Here is a 7,728-nt window from a genome sequence, read left to right on the forward strand (position 1 = left end):
GCACCACCCCTCCCAAACTTGCCCCTTACTGGGGGGAGGGGTATGTAAGCATGCTTCCCTAATGAAGATGCCTATCCCATTAGAGACGCTGGGAGTGGCATGGGGGAGGGAGGACACAAGAGCCTGGCTTTTGTAACCGCAGCTACAATGGCACAACCGCTAGAAAGTGAACTTGTTTTCCCCTTTCCCCTTTGATTTCTACCTCAATGCAATACAAACCCTGCTGAGATTCAGGGGGAATCTGCTATTGTTCCAATGCACCTGGGTGTGAAGGGAGTCACATGGTCTGGCAAAGCGGCCTTCGTCCCTTCCTCACTTGATCTCCTTTACACTGGAGATAATCCCTCTTTCAGCTAGCCCCTCGCCTTACTGATCCCATTTTGCATTTCTGGAATGTAGCTGGCTTGGGCTTTTTTTCCACCCTGACCTCCTAATGCCGTTTAATCTGCTTGAAGAAGGCAGCCCTGCCACCACAGCAGCACTCGCTCTGCACCTCCAGAGGCAGGCCATATGCAGGGCAGCAAAGATGCTGGCGCGCTGCCTTTGACTAAACAATCAGAACAGCGAACAAGCTGGAAGTTTCCATGCCTGTGCCGTGCCCTGCAAAAGTTTAACTGTCAATGAGTCCACCGTGGAAGAGCGGTCTGGAGAAGTGGGAAGCCCTCATCAGATTTACAGATTTGTTGCTTTAGTAATGCAAATGAGCTTTCTATGTGTTCCACTGGTCCTGAAAGTCAGCTCATTTTGGTTCCCCAAAATATCTGTTCCACTTAGTTTGACTCCAGAACCGAATCTCTTAAATACACGGGTGCTCAGGACAGTCCTTTGCATTTTGTTCATTTTCATCCTTTGAAAAGAAGAAGAAACACACTCCCAGACAGCAGAAATTAAACACATCCCGCTGGACAAGCAAACAGTCTAGTCATGGACAGCAGCAGAACCAAGTAGTCCTGCCAATAAAGTTTGCTTCTTGTGGAAAGATGCATGACTGGAGATGGGCCAAAGACTTCTCCAGCAGCCAATGGTTTGCTTAGACCACGCACCTGCACATCAGCTTGGGGCTGATCTGGACTGTAATGCACCTGCTGCACCGCTCGCCACGTGCACGCTGCCAGTCAGCCACTTGCTCAGAGGTGGGGTGGCTCTTTCAGGGAGCTGGGGCCAGCCCCCCGGGGACCTACTCCATCTAGATCCAGGTGACTGGTTTGAGTGCAGGACTCGGGTAATAGCCCCACAGGGCATCTGGTCCTTGAATAAAAGACACGCTATCAGAGAGAACTCTAGGAACCAGAAAGGTTTCTGAAAGCAGCTCTTCACAACAGCTAAGTGGAAGACCTGGCCCGAGACTCCAGCTACACTGGCACAGACATGCTTCTGCACAAAGCAGCTTTAGAAAAAGTCAGTTTTGCGGTGGAAAATACACTGATCCTTGAAGAAAGTGCCTGCAGCTCTATGAATGCTGGACACTGACTGTACTGGCCCATGAACTCGGTCTTATTATATCTGGTACACTCAACCTTCTGTACTGTGCCACATGCCAGCAAGAAGAACAGCAGAGAAATACTGAATTGTGACAATCACCTCTTAATGGACCCACCAGAGTAGACAAGATCTCAACAATTTAGCAACATTTAAAGCATACAGCTTGCTTCCTCCTGGTTGTGCTGCTGGGGACGCTGGAGGGGAAGATCCTTCAGAGCATTTATCACAGCAACAGCCAGGAAGCCGGTGGCATGGTGGCTGAACAGCACCTCACAGTAGGGAAAGGAACCTCTAAGATGCCTCCACATCCTCCTTTCTTCTTTAGGCATAAGAGCCTCTACATACTGCAGAGTTAAACACACTTGGAGGAACGATAAAGGCCTGTTGCTGACTTAAAAGTCAACATAGGAGGCCAGAGAGATGCCAAGTGTTTCTTCCAAATAATTCAGAACGAATCTCGTGGCTGCAGCGATCTCAGAGTATCTTCACCACCGACACGTTTCTCTCACTACCTGGAGCCAACTATGAAAACCACGCACACGCTTCAGCAAACCAGGTCTGTAGGGGCCCCTCTTATGTCACACAGATGTACATCACAAAGTACCCTGCTTTTGTTCTGAGGTGCTTCGAGGGGCTCCTTCAGATAGGGCGCCCATGCCATGTTTCCATGCTTGCAGTGACCAAGGCTGTGGAACAACCTTAGCACCAAAAAGTAGGAGCAGCATGAGTCTCGTTACCTCTGGTATGCAAGTGCGCCCAAACCACCAGCACTGCAGCCAGGAAACCAAGAAGCTCATCAGCATCAAGAAGGAAAGCATCGTTCCTTTTCCATGTCGAGCGATGTTTCTTAATGACGTGAATGGCACCTACAGGCTAGGAGGTGCTCGATAAACAGGCATGGATGAACAGGACTGAAGAAGGAGCACAGCTCGGAGCACAGGACTCAGCAGCCCAGACCTCTGAGAAGCAAGAACTGAAGAGGTGGAGGGTGCCGGGAGCTGAGCAGGGTCTGCCAAGGTTTGTGGGTAAGCGAGTCTGCTTTCTGCCTAGGCTCACTGGATTTGAGCAAATCTATCTCCAACTGAAGTCAAGCTTGTGTCAGCCAGCTATACTGGAATTACCAAACAGGATCCTAGCAATAAGCATGTAAGAAATATTTGTGATTCCAGATATACACCAAGTTTCCTTTGGTCGCTGGCTGGGACATTTTCCCTTGTTCTTTTTTCTCTGAAAATAGAAGAGTCACTAAAAAGGTAACAGACAAACATTCAGAAAACAATGAATCCATTACCAATTCTGATTTTTTCCTGGGTGCTTGTGAAAACGTCCTGAATCTCATTTCTTCTCATTTTTAACTTCACTGAATCTTATGTTGTAGTATGGTTGCCACTTAGTTGACACAGGGTTTATTGCCCCAGAACAGCCAACTGGGCCATAAAATTGTAAGCTCTCCTTTTGCAGTTGGGCTATTAAAGGTTACCACAATCCAAGAGGCTAAAGGATGCATACCAGGGAAGAAAAGAGGGGTCTTGCACAGCACACACTGCCCTGGGATAAAAAATGATCTGGGTTCAATCTCCAACTCAGCCACAGTCTGACGAAGTGTTGGAGCTCAATGTTCAGAGACAGAAGTCCAGTGACCCACCACACCAGCTTGTTGACCTAAATCGCTTCAGCAGGCCCATGCCCCTGAAACGCAGTCACTCAACACTGGGTGCCAGATGAGGCTCAGGGCCAGAGAACACCCACTGTGCATCCGGGACGAGTGGTGGAAAAGGGCAGAAGAGCAGCTCTGATCCAGTCTGAAGGAGGGTGGTGAAAGGTTGGTCATTGTACGTGGCTGTTCCATAAAGTTCATTTGCAACGTGGGAGGAAAGACTTGCCTTCTGAGGACGTGACTAGTTACCGTGGGCTGGGGCAGAAGCCAAAATAGCTGCACTTCCACATTTTGACCAGTGATCTATCCAAACCTTTTCTCACGCAATTTGCTTTGCACATCTTGCATCTCTGCATAGATGGACATGTCTTTTTTTACAAGTTTTTACAAGTGAAGCTTTATTCGCGCTCCTCTTTTCTTTTGCTTCAGACACATTGTAGCTAATCAGAGATCGTGTTGACTGAGCAACAGAATGGAAAAGTTGCATTTCTCTTCAAAGCAGGTGACTCTCTCAGCAACTTGTAAATATAAAATAGACATTTTATCCACTAAACTGAACAGCTTTTGGTTGGGCAGATTCGTGTAATCAGAACCTAGGTAAAACCTGCACACCTTTCTAGAGTCTGAATACAGGGACCTTCCGGTGTGAACAAAACGGTTCCTTTGTTCGTGCCAAGATCCCTGTACGTGTCAGACATCGAGAAGGTCAGACTACACTTACTCACGTTTTTGGCTTCTTCTGCCACAATACTGAGAGATGTCAGATTCACCCTCCCCGTTTTGGCTGTAACATCTATCTATAAATACAGGACCTATTCAAATATGTGCATGAGACCTAGAAATGGTTATGTCTGGGTAAATGAAAAAAGGATATATGTAATGCTTTACCTTAGATGCTGAGTGCTACAGTAAGTGGCTGCAGCATTCTTTTCTTGACATGGTTTGCGTTATTGAGTTTTCTGTTCGTAGCATGAAGATAAGTTACAAATGAGTGTGTGGATCTGGGGTGGAGAAAGATTATTGGCTCCTTATACTACATAGTTTCTGAAATCAATCAAAATGGAAACGTAGACTTTAATTTATTTGCAGATCAATCAATTATGAAAATTGCAAAGTGGCAGAGCCCTGGGGCTGTTTAACATTATGCTCTACGCGGTGCCCTCATCACTACAGCTCCTCCATCAATAATAGACTGGAGATGGAAGCTGAAACCTCTAGCAAAAGCGCACAACTCAAGCAGCACTAATGCAGATTCAGAATCTGAAAACCACTACAGGAACGTTTGGATTCAGATAGCCACCCTCCTGCTCTGTCTTGAATGTAAAAAGATGAGAGCTACGAACAAGTGAGAAAGAAATGGTACTTCTACAGGCATGACTGCTCCAGCACAAAGAAGAAAACTGAAATTTTGTTTTGCATCAGCCTCACATCAGAGGCTTTCACCAATATTCATGCCCTGTATCACTGCACATCCACACTGACTCCAACTCTGTGTTCAACCACAGCTGTGTGTATAGAGCCACGTGTGGAGAACAGGCCACAGTACCCAATCTGAGATGACAAGATAAGTCACAAGACACCAATCAAAAAGTGCACAGGTCTTTCTGCCACTTGGCAGTGTTTATCCTGTAAATGAGCCAAGCAGGTGAATGACAAACCTGTGCCTTCTGCATGGACAGCAAGGGCTTGGGAATGGAAAGAAAAGCTGCACTTAGCACACAGCTCGATCAGCTCTGCTCCACAGGCTGTGCTAGGTGCGCGTGGGCATTGAGGCTCATGGCCAGCATAACCCCAGTGCCAAGTGCAGCGAGCAACCCAGCAGCAAGGCAACGGTGGACACCACCCACACTGGACTGTACGCTGCAGTCAAGTAAGTCGTATTCAGGGTGCAGAAGAAAGCAAGCAACAAAGACTTGTGCAGTAGCAAAAACAAGCCTTTGGCAGAGAAAGTTTTCTGCAGCAGGGCATCTTCTATCACATGGTCTTCATTAGCTGAAGGAGTCAGGTAAAACTGCAGCTTCTTAAATGTACCTGCTAGTTTCTAAAATCATTTCTCTTGAACCCCCCTGGCCAAAAACTGTATAGCCATTGCCACAGCTGCACAGTAGATAGCTGTCTGACCTCATGCACATCAGCTCCTTCCTCCTTTTACCCAAGTGACCTGGGGCGAAGGTCAAAGAAGCACATGGAAAAGCCATGCAAGGCAGAAGCAGAGGACAGGCTGCAAATCGGTTACCTCAACTTGCCTTGCCTCGTGGAATATTTTTCTCATTAATATTTTGTTTTAAAGCACTGCTGTAGTGCCAGGGCCTCACCCAGGTTACAGGCCTCCCTTCACGTGGCAGGATTGCTGGGTACTGTCTGATGCCCACCCAAGGGCACTCCCACAACCTCTGAGCATTTACAGGAGCAGAAATCAGCATTATAAGTGGAAGCTCCACCCAGACTAAACACCTCTCCCACTGCTGCCCCGCAAGGCCTGACCGGGAGCCACGAAGCCAGATGAGCCCGTTTTAAAAAAATCACCATGCTACAAAGCTGAATGCAGTTAAAACCTAGAGACCAGTACAATATATGTATATAAAAACTGAACTCAGCAGTCGAACATTTAATATCTATCCTTCTTAGGATGTTTTGCTTGTGTTTTTCAATTTAATAAATGCTACTATGGACACAAAACCCAACCAGGAAATACGAGAACCCAACTTACAATAGGATGAGATATAATGAGTTAAAATTAAAGGTTGCTGCTGGCTCCCTAGCCCATCCCCCTTTAGCTAATCTGTCATGTAATGAAGAGAAGCACCTAGCATAGGACAGCTAGCTGCCGGCTCACTTACAGCGAGCTGATTAAGAATGTTCAACCAACAGCAGACTGCAGACCTTTCCAACGAAAATAAATAGACTGTATGCAAATGTGTTTGTCACTTTGACAGCATGTCTCAATTAAGGCATCTCGCTGCTGTTGGTAGGCTCTCGCGCTGCAGTGGTATGGACGAGCCAACTGCATTACTGATACACAGGGCTTGACCCTAATCCGCATGCATGCATTTTAAAAAATTCCCCCTTCACCATATACACTAGCATAATACTAGCAGACATGGAAAGCAAGTGACAATGAGAAAAAAGCCTCTTTCATCCTCCCCAGTTTATAAGACCCGTGAATGCACAAACGTATCTTACTGCAGAATTCTCGTGGCTTTTTAATTGTCCCCCTGCTCCCTTATTCTACACAGTTAAAAGTGACATTAAAATAGCCTCCTTTAATCACTGGTTAGAACCCATCTTCTGTCTAAATAGTAAAAGCTATGGGGTTGATTGTTTTTTTTTTCAAAGCCTTAATTTATATTTCTTAAACCTGAATACCTCTTCGCATTTGAAAGAAAGAACTGTTTCATTTTCTGTTTGGTGCGGGGCTATCACCAGAGGAAGGATCTGTGGAAGGACAAAGGCTGTAAGCAAGATAGCTCTACAACTGCCAAGTTAAATAATTTTTTGGAATCTGACATTTGTAATGTAATGACAGTAATAAGCATTTAGCAAGTGAGCCTTTCAGCCCAGCCAATGGTTCACTACAGCTGACGCGTGTTGCTTTTGACAGAGCAAAAGCAATCATTAAAAAATTTGAAAGTGATCATTAAAAAAAACATGACTTTGGGTACGTACTTTCCACCTGATTATCTTTTGTTTTTTTAAACCTACCAAAGCGCCTGGATTATCCACCCTTCATGCAAATCTAAAAGTGGAAAATCTTCCCAAACAAAAAACATTAAGCCTGGCCTAGATTTCTGAATGTTTTTAATGAAAGGAAATGTTCTGCTACTGGAGCTAGACAGCTACGTTCCTTCAGCAGCCCCAGTCCCCCTCAATAGTACTAGACCAAAAAATAAATGAAAAATAAATCACAACTGTTATCATTTAATTGCAATAGTATCTGTTTAAAATATCCCCAGCTACTTGCACTTGGCACAATAGAAAAAGTTCTAAAACCATGAAAACAAATAGTAAAATAAGGGAAAAGGAAAACTGAAAACAGGATACTCTGAAAAATGATCGTCTCTTAGGACTATGTAGACATGAATTAATACCTAAATGGTGAGCAATTTAGTTATGCTAATATGCTAGATATAACGCTTTGCTTCTATTAATATTGTTTACCTAAAAACGTGCATGGCTGTCGTTTCAAACTTCCATGTTCTGACAACACACCGTGTTTTAATCATATTAATTTAACATTTGTCCTTAAAAGAAAATGGCTACTCAATTTGCACTCTAATGAACTTCAGATAAAAATAGTGAAAAGATCAAGAACTTAGGAGAAAGGGAATAAAGTGATAATAAAATAAACCTCTTTCACAAAAAACCTAATCATGTGAGCATGCTGCCTAGCTGATGGTGAATACTACATGTTTTTCTAGGATGATTTTAAAGATGTAATATAACATTCTCTAAATAATTAGCTTCTATAAAACTGGCTAATTCTGTACACATATTGCCAGAAATGTAAGTATAGCCAGTACATGAAGCTCAACTGTCAATACTGAAATACAGATTACAGTTCTTAAAAAAAAAAAAAAAAAAAAAAAAAA

The 7,728-nt window shown here is 44.4% G+C and overlaps 1 protein-coding gene across 4 annotated transcripts in view; it reads right to left on the reverse strand.

Annotated features, from left to right (window-relative positions):
* Positions 1–7,728, reverse strand: part of DENND1A (DENN domain containing 1A) — a 344,343-nt gene that overhangs the window by 46,690 nt on the left and 289,925 nt on the right. The gene's annotated exons all lie outside the window — the stretch shown is intronic.

This window comes from Gavialis gangeticus, unplaced genomic scaffold, assembly GCF_001723915.1.
Source record: "Gavialis gangeticus isolate Ggan-Ray unplaced genomic scaffold, GavGan_comp1, whole genome shotgun sequence".
In the NCBI taxonomy this organism is placed as follows: Eukaryota; Metazoa; Chordata; order Crocodylia; family Gavialidae; genus Gavialis; species Gavialis gangeticus.